Source organism: Salvelinus namaycush, chromosome 14 (assembly GCF_016432855.1).
Source record: "Salvelinus namaycush isolate Seneca chromosome 14, SaNama_1.0, whole genome shotgun sequence".
Lineage (NCBI taxonomy): Eukaryota > Metazoa > Chordata > Actinopteri > Salmoniformes > Salmonidae > Salvelinus > Salvelinus namaycush.
Genome location: NC_052320.1, coordinates 18,150,947 through 18,169,897, shown reverse-complemented (window position 1 = coordinate 18,169,897; position 18,951 = coordinate 18,150,947). Strand labels below are relative to the sequence as shown.

General features: G+C 40.8%; 1 pseudogene; it reads left to right on the top strand.

Moving 5' to 3' along the window:
• Positions 1-2,187: 2,187 nt before the first annotated feature.
• On the top strand, positions 2,188-9,290 carry LOC120058631 (annotated as a pseudogene).
• Positions 9,291-18,951: the final 9,661 nt, after the last annotated feature.

The following is an 18,951-nucleotide window of genomic DNA, read 5'->3' as shown; positions in this document are numbered from 1 at the left end:
TGGGATATTAGAATTTCGTTGTCTTAACGTTTGTCATCTTAAACCTAGGCATGGGTACACTGAAAATGGATGCCAGTCCATTCAAGTCAATGATGGCATAATTGGTGGAGGCCCTTTCAATTCTAAGCCTCTAGACCAATTCTGGAAGCTGATTGACCTTTTTACTGATGAATGTGTCTGTTTTTATGACTTTTTTTTCTGCTTGCATTTTGTATTTATATTTTGATGTGTGTATTTTCTGTTATTTATGTAGTTCAGGGCTCATTTGTAAAATAGACCTTGGTCTCAGTATGACTCCCTGATAAAATTAAGGTAAAATATATATACAGTGGGGCAAAAAAGTATTGTCAGCCACCAATTGTGCAAGTTATCCCACTTAAAAAGATGAGAGAGGCCTGTAATTTTCATCATAGGTACACTTCAACTATGACAGACAAAATGAGGGGAAAAAAATCCAGAAAATCACATTGTAGGATTTTTAATGAATTTATTTGCAAATTATGGTGGAAAATAAGTATTTGGTCAATAACAAAAGTTTATCTCAATACTTTGTTATATACCCTTTGTTGGCAATGACAGAGGTCAAACGTTTTCTGTAAGTCTTCACAAGGTTTTCACACACTGCTGCTAGTATTTTGGCCCATTCCTCCATGCAGATCTCCTCTAGAGCAGTGATGTTTTGGGGCTGTTGCTGGGCAACACGGACTTTCAACTCCCTCCAAAGATTTTCTATGGGGTTGAGATCTGGAGACTGGCTAGGCCACTCCAGGACCTTGAAATGCTTCTTACCACTCCTTCGTTGCCCGGGCGGTGTGTTTGGGATCATTGTCATGCTGAAAGACCCAGCCACGTTTCATCTTCAATGCCCTTGCTGATGGAAGGAGGTTTTCACTCAAAATCTCACGATACATGGCCCCATTCATTCTTTCCTTTACACGGATCAGTCGTCCTGGTCCTTTTGCAGAAAAACAGCCCCAAAGCATGATGTTTCCACCCCCATGCTTCACAGTAGGTATGGTGTTCTTTGGATGCAACTCAGCATTCTTTGTCCTCCAAACACGACGAGTTGAGTTTTTACCAAAAAGTTATATTTTGGTTTCATCTGACCATATGACATTCTCCCAATCTTCTTCTGGATCATCCAAATGCTCTCTAGCAAACTTCAGACGGGCCTGGACATGTACTGGCTTAAGCAGGGGGACACGTCTGGCACTGCAGGATTTGAGTCCCTGGCGGCGTAGTGTGTTACTGATGGTAGGCTTTGTTACTTTGGTCCCAGCTCTCTGCAGGTCATTCACTAGGTCCCCCTGTGTGGTTCTGGGATTTTTGCTCACCGTTCTTGTGATCATTTTGACCCCACGGGGTGAGATCTTGCGTGGAGCCCCAGATCGAGGGAGATTATCAGTGGTCTTGTATGTCTTCCATTTCCTAATAATTGCTCCCACAGTTGATTTCTTCAAACCAAGCTGCTTACCTATTGCAGATTCAGTGTTCCCAGCCTGATGCAGGTCTACATTTTTGTTTCTGGTGTCCTTTGACAGCTCTTTGGTCTTGGCCATAGTGGAGTTTGGAGTGTGACTGTTTGAGGTTGTGGACAGGTGTCTTTTATACTGATAACAAGTTCAAACAGGTGCCATTAATACAGGTAACGAGTGGAGGACATAGGAGCCTCTTAAAGAAGAAGTTACAGGTCTGTGAGAGCCAGAAATCTTGCTTGTTTGTAGGTGACCAAATACTTATTTTCCACCATAATTTGCAAATAAATTCATTAAAAATCCTACAATGTGATTTTCTGGATTTTTTTTCTCATTTTGTCTGTCATAGTTGAAGTCTACCTATGATGAAAATTACAGGCCTCCCTCATCTTTTTAAGTGGGAGAACTTGCACAATTGGTGGCTGACTAAATACTTTTTTGCCCCACTGTATATATATATTTTACCTGTCAAAAGTTTGGAAACACCTACTCATTCCAGGGTTTTTCTTTATTTTTACTATTTTCTACATTGTAGAATATTAGTGAAGACATCAAAACTATGTGAGGGTTGAAAATATGCTTGGCTTATAATGGGGGTGTCTGTGTGTGCTGGAAGTAACATTTTGCAACATATGGTGTGACTAGCGGGAAGGCTGTGGTTAACCTTGAGCAGGAACAGTATGTTGAGCTATTGACACATGCATAGAAAACAATGAGGTAATCTGCAATGCCGGACAGCTGGAGCGCCTGGGGGCTGGGACCAGCCTGTGCGCCAACGATAGGCTGAGTAAGTCTAAACCACACTCAGCCTCTACTCTGACAGGCCAGCTCAGAAGCGGGAACTATTTCTGTCAGAATATATAAGAAGAACTTTGTAAGAATAAGTTAGTTCTCTGCTTTGACCTGCGTGGTGATACAGTGAACCCGTATATACGAAAATTGCATTTACCATTTATCGCTTCACTATAATAAAAAGTCATAGAACATATTTAGTGACTCCGTGTCGCTTTCTATCCTGATACCAGATTTGATTGACGCAACCCTAACAGAAAGAACACATATGTAGTCATGTAGTAACCAAAAAAAACAAATAAAAATATATCTTCAAAGTAGACACTCTTGGCCTTGATGACAACTTTGCACACTCTTGGCATTCTCTCAACCAGCTTCATGAGGTAGTTACCTGGAATGCATTTCAATTAACAAGTGTGCCTTGTTAAAAGTTAATTTATGGACTTTCTTTCCTTAATGTGTTTGAGCCAATCAGTTGTGTTGTGACAAGGTAGGGGTGGAATACAGAAGATATCCCTATTTGGTAAAAGACAAAGTCCATATCATGGCAATAACAACTAAAATAATCAAAGAGAAACAACAGTCCATCATTACTTTAAGACATGAAGGTCAGTCAATCCGGAAAATCTCAAGAACTTAAAAAAGTTCTTCAAGTGCAGTCGCAAAAACCATCAAGCGCTATGATGCAACTGGCTCTCACGAGGACCGCCACAGGAAAGGAAGACCCAGTTACCTCTGCGGCAGAGGATACGTTTATTAGAGTTATCAGCCTCAGAAATTGAAGCCCAAATAAATGCTTCAGAGTTCAAGTAACAGACACATCTCAACATCAACTGTTCAAGGAGACTGCGTGAATCAGGCCTTCATGGTCGAATTGCTGCCAAGAAACCACAACTAAAGGACACCAATAAGAAACTTGCTTGGGCCAAGAAACATGAGCAATGGACATTAGACCGGTGGAAATCTGTCCTTTGGTCTGATTAGTTCACATTTGTGATTTTTGGTTCCAAACGCTGTGTCTTTGTGAGACGCAGAGTAGGTGAATGGATTATCTCTGCATGTGTAGTTCCCACTGTGAAGCATGGAGGAGGAGTTGTGAGGGTACTTTGCTGATGACACTGTCAGTGATTTATTTAGAATTCAAGGCACACAACCAGCATGGCTACCACAGCATTCTGCAGCGATACGCCATCCCATCTGGTTTGCAATTAGTCCTGCTATCATTGGTTTTTCAAAAGGACAATGACCCACACACCTCCAGGCTGTGTAAGGGCTATTTGACCAAGAAGGAGAGTGATGGTTTGCTGCATCAGATTACCTGGCCTCCACAATCACCCAACCTCAACCCAATTGAGATGGTTTGGGATGAGTTTGACCGCAGAGTGAAGGAAAAGCAGGCATCAAGGTCTCAGCATATGTGGGAACTCCAAGACTGTTGGAAAAGCATTCCAGGTGAAGCTGGTTGAGATAATGCCAAGATTGTGCAAACCTGTCATCAAGGCAAAGGGTGGCTACTTTGAAGAATCTCAAATATAAAATATATTTTGATTTGTTTAACACTTTTTTTGGTTACTACATGATGTCTTCACTATTATTCTACAATGCAGAATATAGTAAAAATAAAGAACCCTGTAATGAGTGGGTATGTCCAAACTTTTGATTGGTACTGTATATTTGTTTGGTACTAAAACTGTGACCCTATAGGGGGCTGAACCCAGTTCCAGATGAGGTCCTGAGGCTCTGTGGGGCTACCCACCATGTCCCCCTACACCAGATCAGCGAATTCTACGGACAGACTACATAAACATAAATGGTACCGTAGATCATTCATGATACATCGGGATGCGTGAGGTAACGCGCAACGTTAGTTCCGGTACTTTGGACAAATCACAATTTCGCAGGTGTTGGCGTCTTTTGAATTTTGGAAGGTTAGGCGACATTTGGACCATGGACTTTCCCGTAACTTGCAAATTGAGTGAGTGGAGCACTTTGTTCCAGCAGGGAGTTTTTGTTCATCAGGTTCAGTCTGTAAGACCTGGGGCTTTGATGTTTTCACTCAGGTTCACATTCTTCTATGTCTATTGAATGCCTCCCTGTGGAGGAAGCACAACATGCTTCCCCTGCCTCCTAATCTTCCATCTCAAACATACTGTATGCCCACACTACCCACAATCCTCTGGGTCTGGTACTGGGCTCTCTGTCTTCATAAATTAGGGATTAGCTCTGTGTACAGGCCTCGCTCACTGTGGGCACTGGTTTCATTTTTTCCTCCTTGGAAAGAGTGGTTCCAAACATGGTGCCTCATTAGAGCTAGAAGCACCGGGTGGTAATATCATGTTTAGAAATAAGTCTTTAATACCCATTTTGTAACTGCATTTCTTGCTAATCACACCCAATTTTAGAGCCATAGTAATATGTTGACGAGTGTGTTTATAACCATACAAAACTGAGGGTTTATAAGCATACAGTAAGTAGTTGACTTGTAATTGTCCATAGGATCTCAGTGAAGCAGTTCATGAACATCTTCTCCATCCCAGAGATGACCCTCCTGGCTGTGGCCAACGATTTCATCTTCAACGACATTGAGTACGATCCTGAGCACCTCATCAAAGATGTCTCAGTGAGTGTCTCAGCACAATGCCTGTTTCTCATGCCCTTTCTCACCCTGTGTAATGTTCTTTCACTCCCTCTTGCTGGTTTTCTAAACCCTCTGCCCGGTTCATTTGACCCTTTGGGCACAGTGGGGATGTTCACCAGCAGGTTCAGCTGTCTGTCCACCTAGAGAGAGGTTGCCAGGGATTCAGACGTGTGGACTCTGGAACAATAGCTGTTCTCATTCCACACTGGGGTGAAAGGGTTTAGGATACAGTTTGTCCCGCTCAGATTCACTTTGTCTGCCAGAGAAAGACGAGATCTAGCTCTCTATATATATATATATCCTCCCTCATCAATTAGACTGGGTCGGTGTAGAGAGCGTGATATTCAAAACCTGAGTATAAGCATGTTGAATTGATCATTTTCTATGGGTACATACTGTAGCTGAATTTAAGTATATTTATGTGCACTTACTGTTTGTGCTCCTTAAAGGCATACGGAAACATTGATGTTTTTATCCTCAGGAAGCCATTGGAATGGTTCACATCAAAGGTTACATGTACAAATGGATCATGCAAGATCTGGGTGAGCAATGTTGGATTCTGTTTGTGATGTCCAGTCAAACACCTTTTCTTTTTTACGCCTGCAAAATGTAAAAGTTTGAATTGTTGTCGTTGTTGATGTTGTTGTGTACATTTCCCTCGTCTTCCACCCTCCATAGAGAAGTACATTCTGCGAGGGGACGAGCATTATGCTTTTCTGCAATGCCTGGTCAGCCATGGGAAGAAACTGTTCCTCATCACCAACAGCCCCTTCAGCTTTGTGTGAGTGTCCTTCTGAGGATGAAGACCCAGGGTCATATGTTGGTTTGGATGACATATTGATTTGATGGTAAATTGACCATAATTAGGATGGATCATTAAAGAGGATGAGTAATTCTCCTAATGTCAACCACTTATTTTTCATAAATACCGAACATGATTGATAGCGGAAGCACAAACACCAAAGTATCATTCAGTCAGAACAGTATTGCTGAATGGGAAGAGTAAGCACGAGCATATGTCATTCACAGTGAGCACCGTGTATTTTGATGAATGGAACGAGACACCACTCTGTTGCTTTCTCCGTAAGATTGGACCAATCACTATGATTACTCTGATTGTAGGGATAAAGGCATGAGGTACATGGTGGGGAAAGACTGGAGGGACTTCTTTGACGGGGTCATTGTTCAGGCAGACAAATCACACTTCTTCAATGACTGTGAAGTGAGTATGAAGTGTTTTTATGTGCCATGTTGTCATGTGTTTATTGGAACCATATTCAAATTGCTGTCCAATGTTGGCCCTCTCACAGACCATTTAGACGCTTAGATGGAAATGGGAACCTCTAGCGGGACAAAATAAACAGTCTGGACAAAGGACACATCCACAAACAAGTCTGAACACCTTCACTATTAAACTACAATGCTTGTGACCTAATCCCCCCCATGAACATCATACAGAGACATTTGGTTGTGTCCTGTATGACTTTCTGAGGCTGAGAGGCTGGAGAGGGTCCAGTGTGCTCTACTTTGGGGACTGTCTCTATAGTGACTTGGCTGTGAGTGAATCTTTTATCTCACCATGTATATAGAGACATGGAACACTGGTCACTTTAACAATGTTTACATACTGTTACTGTATATGTACAGTGCATTTCGGAAAGTATTCAGACCCCTTGACTTTCCAATTTTTTTACAGCCCTATTAGAATATGGATTAAATCGTTTCCCCCCCCTGATCAATCTACACACAATAACCCATAATGACAAAGCAAAAACAGATTCTTAGAGTTGTTTGCAAAAAATAAATACAAATAAAACTGAAATATCACATCGACATAACTATTCAGACCCTTTGGCATCGATAACAGCCTAGAGTATTCTTGGGTATGATGCTACAAGCTTGGCACACCTGTATTTGGGGAGTTTCTCCCATTCTTCTCTGCAGATTCTCTCAACCTCTGTCAGGTTGGATGGGGAGTGTTGCTGCACAGCTATTTTCAGGTCTCTCCAGAGATGTTTGATCAGGTTCAAGTCTGGGCTCTGGCTGGTCATTGAGACTTGTCCCAAAGCCACTCCTGCGTTGTCTTGACTGTGTGCTTAGGGTTGTTGTCCTGTTGGAAGGTGAACCTTCGCCCCAGTCTGAAGTCCTGAGCGCTCTGGAGCAGGTTTTCATCAACGATCTCTCTGTACTTTGCTCCATTCATCTTTCCCTCGATCCTGACTAGTCTCCCAGTCCCTGCCGCTGAAAAATATCCCCACAGCATGATGCTGCCAGCACCATGCTTCACCGTAGGGATGTTGCCAGGTTTCCTCCAGACTTGAGGCTTGGCATTCAGGTCAAAGTGTTCAATCTTGGTTTCATCAGACCAGAGAATCTTGTTTCTCGTGGTCAGAGTCCTTTAGGTGCCTTTTGGCAAACTCCAAGCGGGCTGTCATGTGCCTTTTACTGAGGAGTGGCTTCAGTCTTGCCACCCTACTATAAATGCCTGATTGGTGGAGTGCTGTAAAGATGGTTGTCCCTCTGGAAGGTTCTTTCATCTCCACAGAGGAACTCTGGAGCTCTGTCAGGGTGACCATCGGGTTTTTGGTCACCTCCCTGACCAAGGCCCTTCTCTCCCAATTGCTCGGTTTGGCTGGGCAGCCATCTCTTGGAAGAGTCTTGGTGGTTCCAAACTTCTTCCATTTCAGAATTATGGAGGCCACTGTGTTCTTGAGGACCTTCAATGCTGCAGACATTTTTTGTACCCCTCCTCAGATCTGTGCCTCGACCCAATCCTGTCTCTACGAACAATTCATTCGACCTCATGGCTTGGTTTTTACTCTTACATGCACTGTCAACTGTAGGACCTTATATAGACAGGTCTGTGCCTTTCCAAATCATGTCCAATCAATTTAATTTACCACAGGTGGACTCCAATCAAGTTGTCGAAACATCCCAAGGATGATCAATGGAAACAGGATGCACCTGTCTTTCTGTTTTTTATTTTTAATACATTTGCAAAAAATTCTAAAAAGCTATTTTCACTTTGTCATTATGGGGTATTGTGTGTAGATTGATGGGGGAAACTATTTATGTATTTAATTAATTTTAGAATAAGGCTGTAATGTAACAAAATGTGGAAAAGTCAAGGGGTCTGAATACTTTCCGAATACAGTATTCTAGTCATGGTTTATCCTATATAATTAATACTGTATGCACATTTTCTATTAATGTACTGACCATACTGCCATACTTTATATTCTGGACTCTGACATTGCTCATGCTTATATTGCTTGTTCTGATATGGCTTGTTCTGATATTAAACTTTTTTAACTTTTTGGATTATGTGTGTATTGTTTTTGCTAGATATTACTGCACTGTAGGAGCTAGAAATATAAGCATTTCGCTGCACCTGCGATAACATCTGCAAATCTGTTTATTCGACCAATAAACTTTGATTTGATTGATGATTATAATGGTAAGCTACAGTAGGAACCAATGTACTATACACATGTTGAAGTCATATGAACACAGTTATGAAACGTATGTTTATGCTGCCTGCTGAGAGGTGAAACCCAAGACAGAAGCTAAGGGTGTCTGCACATTATTAAAATATGTTTTGTGAGATCTATTTCTCTTCATCAGATTTGGATGTGGTGAGGCCAAAGCCACATTCCTGCTTCAGTATTAGAATACTGTAAATATCATAGTATATAGACAAACAAAATAAGGACAGCAATTCAAACTATACAGGAGCTTCTCATCTAAACCATATTGCACATAGTGTTGCACACTTGATTAATGCAATGATTCACAAATGTGTGGCTATTTTAAAAGCCTTTCATTTTCAATGTGGCTAACAGAATAAAAATGCTGTCTACTGGTATTAAGGTAATTCTTGCAGGGACATGTGGTGTGGGAGAGCCTGTCTTTACACTTTACCACTCTGAGGGGGGGGGGGGGGGGGGGGGGGGGGGTGTATGTGGTGTAGATGTCTCCCACACTACCTCTGGAAGGATCTGAATCTAGATCTGTCTCTTTACACAGTATCTCTCCTGGACCTAGTTTGTGTCGTCAAAGTAGTGTAGTGTAAAGAGGCCCTAACTCTGGTGAACAAAATAGTATTATATTTTATTATATTCTTTCACTCACTAATTAAACCTTGGTACATACTGTCCTTTACATGATATTCTCCCTCTTCTAGGACCATGTCCCCTTTTTTCAGACTAAGAACAAAGAACCTGTTCAACATGGCCTCCATCAGCTGTGTGCTAAATTACGACCTCTCCTATATCTTCTACCCCCTATACATCCCTCTACAGCATGAGGTGCCCCTGTGGATGGACCAGATTTGCAGTGGCTGCATGAAGACCCCTTTCCTAGAGGAGATGGCCCATATCCGCTGAGCCAACAATGGGTTGTCATTGCTGGGTTCTCCTTGCTGGGTTCTCAACATGGACATTCACAAAACAGCCCACTAGAGGGCCCTGTAGATCAGTATTATTCAGAGAATAAGCTTAGGTTATTGCTATTTCTGTAATTGAATACTGTGAGTAGTATCATGGCCTATATAGGAGTTACTCTCTGGCAGATCTAAGTGAACCAATAATAGACATGCACTTCAGAAACCTTTAACTTAAACACCCTTCATTGTACATGTTAGTTATTAACTAATGGGTCATACACCCATCCCTGTGAGACTGGCAAACAAAATATCTGGTTGCATTTGATGACCAGCAAGCAAAGACCGATGCAGCATGTGCCCATCATGGACACATGTCTATTCGTGATGAAGACATAGCACGTACTGTATGTTAACAATGTATGTTCAAAATACTATAGCTGCTTTTAAAAAACTGTTTTTGTGCTTGTATACATTCTATAGAAAATGACTAAATTTTAACAATTTTGTCACTGTTGTAACTTTTTTCATTTGTCATGATGTTGCATGTGTAGCCTATTGATTGTTGACTGGTCCAATTCAAGCTTTAATGTCCATAAAATGTAATTGGGCATTGGAAGAACAAGAAGTTAGATAATCAAGAAATGTGTATGAACTTTTGAGGTAGGCATCCATTCAAATTGATTTGAGCTGCTCCTGCTCCACAAGTCTACCACTTCGCCAGCTATCACATACAGTTAACTACTAAAATAAAGGAAACACTTGAGTAAATGAGAGATACAGAGTATATTTAACACAGGTGTGGTTCCCGAGTTAATTAAGCAATTAACATCCCATCATGCTTATGGTCATTTATAAAAATGCCCAGTTGCCCATTATTTTGGCTACCATGGCTAGAAGAGATCCCAGTGACTTTAAAAGAGGGGTCTCAAAGGGCCATAGGGGGTTTAAAGTGTGTGTGTGTCTCAGTGACCAGATCTCAAACCAATTGAACACTTATGGGAGATTCTGGAGCGACGCCCGAGACAGAATTTTCCACCACCATGATCAAAACACCAAATAATGGAATTTCCTTGTGGAAGAATGGAGTCGCATCTCTCCAATAGAGTTCCAGATATTGTAGAATCTATGCCAGGGTGCATTGAAGCTGTTCTGTAGCCGATACACTGTAGGTATAGGCTACTTTACTCTCATGAAGGCACTTCAGTTTTTCCCAGATTTTGCATTTTAAAATGTCATTATGGCTGACTGAGAAAAACCAACTGTTCCACTACCAAGAGCTGGCTCTCAACTGTTATTGAAGCTCCTAGTAGGTTATGTATGATAAGCTGAAGGCATCGACTATTTTGCACATTCTTCTTGAAAATGATTTCATTGGCTGATGGTTGCGCGTCGCTAGGCAACAACCACCTCATCATCATCATCCTGAGCAGAGTACCAGTGCACCTCAGCTGCCGCAGCCGCACGAGACAGACGGAGCACCCAAACTCCTGTCAAAGAAAGAGGTAAGCAAAAAAACATGCATGTTTCATACGTATTTAAAGCTTTATTGCGTATTGAATCAGGGTTATTAGGCTACATGCTCCTTTTGAAATTGTTTTTGTAGTTAATACGGGCATGGGGCGTGAATTTGAAAGTGAACATGTTTGACCATCGAAACAGATTGTTTAGTGCAATTTTTTTTGTTAAATTGTTTTCACTTGTTAAACATTTCTACAGAACGCAAGTTTAGTTTGAGAAGGGCCCACTGTTGGGCTTTGTCTAATACTAAGGGCGTTGGTTTTATGATTTTAGAATAGATTTTTATAAGGAGCTGTCACTCTGAGACAAAACAGAACTCTCAATAGCAGATTTTTTCCCTTTATTTAATTCATTAGGCCTAGACTCTTTCTGTAGTTTCCCAGCAGCTTTATCTGTCAGAATGTGTTGTTCACATTAGCCTTTTCATTGTGTCCCATGTCGGTTAAATCGTTTTTAACTGTGGCAGCATGTTATGCATAGGTCATCTCCTCTGCCATGTATGATGTATTGATTGATATTCTCCTTAGTCTCAGCTGTACTAAGTTAATTGACCTGGTCCATAGAGCTGACAGGGGCTATACATCATTGAACAAAACTGTCCTATAGGCCATTCATCTCATTCACCTCCTTTATATCTCAGCAGAAAGAATCCGGGAAAAACTGCTGTCTATATAGGACACGTCTCCTTGATTAAATGACTAAAGGTATTCGATACACTACCATGGATAATGAGTATTGATTGTTCTCAAATATGCATAGGAAGGAATGAAAGTGATGTGGTGTTTTTGCCTCTGGTCAAATGCAGTGCACCATATTGAGAAAAGGGTGGCATTTGAGAAGCATTATAACTGTTTCCCCTTCAGGCAGCTTCAGAGCTGAGCATTGATTGTGAGTTCCCAGGTTGACCCTCCATCATAGGTAATGGGATGCCAGTATTGTGTTCCACTTGGCCCACTGTGTCGGTTGGTAGTTAGCGGGTGGCACAGACTAAAAACAGATTCACAAGTATTGTTGACAGTTGCATTTTTGATTCTCACTCTTGGCAAGGATTTTTTTTATTGAAATCCGAATGAAAGAGTTTGAGTATCTATAATTCATCCTCTGAGAAATTGCAATGATTTAAATGGTCTCAAAGAGGCAATATGATTTTCTTAACCAGTTCAGATCTTCAGAATCTGTTCTCGAAAATAAATCCCAGATAGTTTTAGAAAAGGTAAAATAAATGTTTTTTTATCACACATTTTCAGTACTAATTGTGTATAAAACGGGAAATTACAAGACAGTATCATTTTCAAATATCATTTTGGAAGGATGAAATTATTAAAATGTTGTTTTAGGAACTCTTGAAAAATATGCTCTACCAGGTGGTTAGATGTAAGTATGTGTAATGGAAAATGTAATCTACGTAATCCCAAAAATGTATGATTTATCATGAGGGCCATAAACAATAACTAGTAATGCTGCATACTGAAAGAAAGGTTCAATCTCACCTTTCTGGTAAAAATAGTTATAAATTGCTGAGGTTTAGTCACTATTGAGGACACAAGCTCAAGTACACAGAACAAATATGATACATCATATCAAATATTTCATATTTGTATTTCCTATTCAACAAAACTGTATGACTTGAAATGACTTATACTTTCTAAATATAGTATAATCAATTTAGAAAATTACTAACTATAAGATTTCACCTTACTTATAATGGAAAATACATATTTAAACGGAACTTTACATCAGAGGTTTTAAAGGAATGCAATTTAGTCAAAGCTAGCTGTTATGGACAATGGATAAATATTTGTTATGGGATGTTTTGAACTGTGCAAATAAAAACATATAAATATGAAAACATCAATATTTACTGTCTGCCTGTAATCTTCAATATGTTTCACAATATTATTCAGTACATGTCATTTTACAGGAATTATGAGCATATAAACATTTGTATTTATTAAGGATCCCCATTAGCTGCTGCCTACTCTTCCTGGGGTCTAAGGCAGTTGTATACAATTACAAATATTACATGACATTTCATAACACTTTTCACAAAAAGGCCACTACTCTACTATCACATATCTACAATACAAAATATGTGTACGTCTGTGTAGAGTGTGTTAGCATGTCTACTGTATGTGTGTGTCTGTATCTCTTCATAGTCCCCACTGTTCCTTAAGGTGTATTTTCATCATCTGTTATTTTTTATCTGATTCTACTTCTTGCATCAGTTACCTGATGTGGAATAGAGTTCTATGTAGTCATGCCTCTATGTAGTACTGTGTGCCTCCCATAGTCTTTTCTGGACTTGGGCATTTTGAAGAGACCTCTGGTGGCATGTCTTATGCAATAATTTACATATTATTAAATATTCCTATTTTGACGTACATCTATAATATTTTATTCATATTTGATATCAGTCCTCATTTAACTACACCTGTCTTCCATTATAAGTAACTGAAGCATACATAATGTTAATGAATGTATCATTTTTTTATTATTTAAAAAGTCAGAAAATTCCAGTACACCCCTAATTGGACAACTCAAGCGGCTGGTTGAGATGTTTGTGATGCATTATCTATCAAATTTTAAGTCATGCAAATAAAAAAATATGAATTGATGGCCAATATTAAAGGGGAAGTTTACCTAAAAGCAAAGATTTCCCAAGTGATTCCATACATTGAAACAAGTTAGGTGGAGTTTGCCCCTCTCTCTCCCTGCAATCAAGTACTTGACAGCTGCAAAAACGGGCCATGTGTCTCGTGAGGTTTCTTTGTGCTCTGCTCTGTTGTCAGTCAAAGAGTGATTAAGAAATCTGCGAATTGTTGACAAATTCGTTGTTTTATTGAAAGCGTACGGCCAAATTTGTCACGCCCTGGCCATAGAGAGGCTTTTATTCTCTATTTTGGTTAGGCCAGGGTGTGACTAGGGTGGGCATTCTTGTTTCTTTATTTCTATGTTTTCTATTTCTTTATGTTTGGCCGGGTGTGGTTCTCAATCAGAGGCAGCTGTCTATCGTTGTCTCTGATTGAGAACCATACTTAGGTAGACCTTTTTTCCACCTGTCTTTGTGGGAAGTTGACTTTGTTTATGGCACATAGCCTTTAGCTTCACCGTTTGTTTTTGTAGTGTTTATTGTTTTGTTTGGCGTCGTTTTTATTTAATAAAGAAAATGTACGCTTACCACGCTGCACCTTGGTCCTCCTCTTTTAACGGCCGTAACAGAATTTATATTTTTATCAAAAGTACTATCGGTTTTGAGTCAGGAAATGTGTACCTTCCCACCTAAAAAGATTGCGATTATTTTATATTATTTTATGTAGCCAACTGCAACAACAGCGGAGATCGGTAACAACTGCAAATGTGCGCTCTCCTGGGGGAATACCTTTACGTAAAAACTGCATGTAAGACCCTTATTCAAGTTTCTTTCGGGGTAGAAGTGAAGACAGTAGCTTAGCGTTACATATTACTTATACAAATGAAACAACAACCAATCATGTCTGATGACAAAAAACCTTGCGAGTGATAGGTTAAGTACTTGAGGTGCGCTGATGCTGTTTTCTAACCGTATTTATTTGAGCCAGAGTATTCTGATGAAGAATTGAGGCAAATTGAGCTTCATATGGCGGCTCTAGCCACCAAGGCCGCAGCAGGACCACATCCCCAGGATGAACACAGATTGGTGGAGCAGTTGTGGTAAGTGTGATCCAATGCCGACTCATGAAGAATGCTTATGCTGCAGAGTGTCACGTTCTGACCATAGTTCTTTTGTGTTTTCTTTGTTTTAGTGTTGGTCAGGATGTGAGCTGAGTGGGCATTCTATGTTGTGTGTCTAGTTTTCCCGTTTCTGTGTTTGGCCTGATATGGTTCTCAATCAGAGGCAGGTGTTAGTCATTGTCTCTGATTGGGAACCATATTTAGGTAGCCTGTTTTGTGTTGGGTTTTGTGGGTGGTTGTCTTCAGTCTTCGTGTGTCTGCACCAGACAGAACTGTTTCGGTTTTTCACATTTGTTGTTTTGTATTTTGTAGTGTTCACGTTTATTGTCTTTAATGAAACATTATGGACAATTACCACGGTGCGCATTGGTCCTCTCCTTCGTCCACAGAAGAAAGCCGTTACACAGAGAATTTGATTACATGATCCAGTTTGCTTTCACGACCACAGGGATTTTGCTGACCACATCAACTCTGGTGTCCTGAACGAAGAAATATCTATTGAAAAGTAATGTAAAGCTAAAATGTAAATAAGTATTCAACGCCTTTGTTATGACAAGTCTAAATAAGTTCAGGAGAAAAAATGTGCTTAACAAGTCACATAATATGTTGCATGGACTCACTCTGTGTGCAATAATAGTGTTTAACATGATTTTTGAATGACCACCACATCTCTGTACCCCACACATACAATTATCTCTAAGGTCCCTCAGTAGAGCAGTGAATTTCAAACACAAATTTCACCACAAAGACCAGGGAGGTTTTCTAATGCAGACACTGGGAGATTAATTCACCTTTCAGCAGGGCAATAACCTACAACACAAGGGCAAATTTACACTGGAGTTGCTTACCAAGAAGACTGAATATTCCTGAGTGGACGAGTTAAAGTTTTGACTTAAATCTACTTAAATCTATGGCAAGACCTGAAAATAGTTGTCTAGCAGTGATCAACAACCAATTTGACAGAGCTTGAAGAATTTTCAAAAGAATAATGGACAAATGTTGCACAATCCAGCTGTGGAAAACTCTTAGATACTTACCCAGGAAGACTCACAGCTATAATCGCTGCCAAAGATGCTTCTACAAAGTATTGACTTGGGTGTGAATACTTATGTAAATTTGATATCTGTATTTCATTTAATACATTTGCAAACATTTCCTAATTTGTTGTTGTAATTTTACCCCTTTTTCTCCCCAATTTCTTTATCCAATTACGATCTTGTCTCAACGCTGCAACTCCCCAACGGACTCGGGAGAGGTGAAGGGTATCGGAGGAAACACCGTTCAAGCTGACTGCAGTCGTCAGTTGTGGGCACCCGGCCCGCCATAAAGAGTCGCTAGAGTGCGATGAGCCAAGTAAAGCCCTCCCAAACCCTCCCCTAACCCGGATGAGGCTGGGCCAATTGTGCGCCGCCCTATGGGACTCCCGGTCATGGCCGGTTGTGACACAGCCTGGGATCGAGGCTGTAGTGATGCTGCAACACTGCGATGCAGTGCCTTGACCGCAGCGCCACTCGGGAGGCCCTGTAAACATTTCTAAAACGTGTTTTCACATTGTCATTATGGGGTATTGTGTGTACATGGTGCGAAAAAATCTAGTTAAATACATTTTGAATGCAGGCTGTAACACAAATTGTGGAATAAGTCAAGGGGTATGAATACATTCTGAAGGCACTGTATGAAATATAGCCCTACAGTTTGAACTTGAAATAACAGCAAAATGTTATGCGGAGTGGAACAGGGGAACCCAAGAGCAGACTCAGACGAGGAGACTGGGATAAAGTATACCAAGGTATTTATTGAAACACGGGGGAGATGGAGTGCAGGTCAGGGGAAGCTCGGGCGAGTTGCTGGAAACCAAGTGCGGAGGCTGAGGCGAGAGGGGTTGAGAAAGGGTAAGCAGTTCTGAAAGGGAATCCAAGGGAGTAGTAGAGTGGGGAATCCAGGACAGAGTAGCAGGATGATGAGACGTGGGACTGGAGACAGGGACCAGAGTCAGAGCGGGCAGAATGAGCAGAAATTACAATCTGGCAGCGTGGAAGTGGGAGGGCTGAGTATTAGTAGAGGTCTTGATTATGGAACAGGGTGCAGCTGGTGGGGATCTGCTCTGACTCCAGCACACCTGTCTCCACACCTGTCTCCACACACACAGGCACACACACACACACACACACACACACACACACACACACACACACACACACACACACACACACACACACACACACACACACACACACACACACACACACACACACACACACACACACACACACACACACACAGAGGGAAAGAGCACTGGGGGAGGTGGCAGATCAAGGAGACACAGGATGAGCAGTAGAGGGCGTTGCAGGAGCAGATGTAACACAAAATCGAAGAACAGAAAATAAGAACCTGTTTTCATATTGTCAAGAAACATGACTGCTGCTCCAGATTATCAAATCCACTTTACCCTTCGATCTATAATTGTCATTCCAGACAGTTCAGACTGGTCTCATACCGCATCGTTTTGGAGTGGGTCGTCCGTGGTGAGACACTGCATCCAGCAGTCATGATTCCTCTCCCATCCTGCGTGGTAAATGCCATCCGAGCGAAATATCGCCATATGGGGTTTTCACACTGGTTCTCAGGAAGTGGAAGACTCACAGGGCTTGTGAATAGTCAAAGTTACAGGTACAGTATGTGCTGCTCCCAGCCTCTAATGTGTGTGTTGTGTGTCAGGTTTGGTACTGTGACTGTAAAAATAAAGAATATCCATGCAAATAGATTAATAAAGCAAGTATTTTGTTGTTTTTATAATATATTTGTAGTCACAAAAAATGGAGCACAAAATTAACACATTGTTTAGGGAAGACATTTGGTTGCATATAGAAAACAAAACAACCTAGCATTCAGCACAATGTAAGCAACTATTGTATTTGCATCCCAAAAGTCTGTTTATGGCAACATTAATCCTGGAACAATTTCTTCTGACCAGGTCCTCATTATCAGGTCTCTCCATTGTGGCAATGTTGGCTGGAAGATTAGGCTTGGGCAGGTGGGATGAAGGATCCCTGTAAACCACCGTCAGATCTTGTCGCCGCTCCAACACCTGGTCAACCAGTTTCTCCATTAATTGGAATTGTTATGGTTAATAGATTGTTTTGGCAACCCACTGCTTGCACTGTTTCAGGAACACAGCCTAAATGTTGGTGTTTCACAAAATACAAGTAGCTTATGTTGTAACAGGAAAGATGGTACTTTATATTATGTTAAACATAATGTATTCAGAATGCGATGTACACTGAATGTACAAAACATTAGGAACACCTTCATACTATTCAGTTGCAACCCCTTATGCCCTCAGAACAGCCTCAATTTGTTGGGCCATGGACTCTACAAGGTGTCAAATGTTGCACAGGGATGCTGGCCCATGTTGACTCCAATGCTTCCCACAGTTGTGTCAAGTTGACTGGATGTCCTTTGGGTGGTGGCCCATTCTTGATACACACGGGTAACTGTTGAATATGAAAAACCCAGAAGCATTTCAGTTCTTGACACTCAAACCGGTGTGCCTGGCACCTACTACCATACCTCGTTCAATGGCACTTAAATCTTTTGTCTTGACCATTCACCCTCTAAATGGCACACATACACAATCCATGTCTCAATTGTCTCAATGCTTAAAAATCCTTGTTTAACCTGTCACCTCCCCTTCATCTACACTGATTGAAGTGGATTTAACAAGTGACATCAATATCAGATCATAGCTTTCACCTGGATCCACCTTGTTAGTCTATGTTTTGGAAAGAGCAAGTGTTCTTAAAATGTTTTGTAGACGCAGTTTACATGCTTGATACAATTTATAATAAAAATATGTATATAAAGTCAATCGGTTTTATCCATTAATTGAAGTTCTTCAAGTACCAGTGGCAGTTGTAGCTTGTGTCCTGCCCAAATTGTCATTGTTATAAGCCAAACTATTATTGTTATGTGTCCGGGTTTGGCCAGGTTAGGCCGTCATTGTAAATAAGAATTTGTTCTTAACTGACTTGCCTAGTTAAATTCAATTTAAATTTAAATTTGTATTGACAAAGAAAAACTTCCACCCTAACACACAAGTCAAGTGATACCATGTTTACTAACCTGTAAAACTTTTTTTGCTATGGCCATTGTGCTAAAAGACTGGTTCCTGGGTTCAGGTATTCCACACAAGGCTATACAGTTGCCTGAAATGTTGTCATGCAAATAAGCCATAGCTAGCCAACACATCAGACATTGGGAAAAGGTGTGAAAATATCTAGTAGACAACATCATTTCACACGGGTGCCAGAGGAGCTTGCTGTTGCTTGGTCCTTTGAAGACCAATCTATTGAGGACTTAACCTGCGAGTGAGATGGGGAAATTGACCTCACTGTTATTTGTGACACAATGTGAGTTCATGATACATACATTTC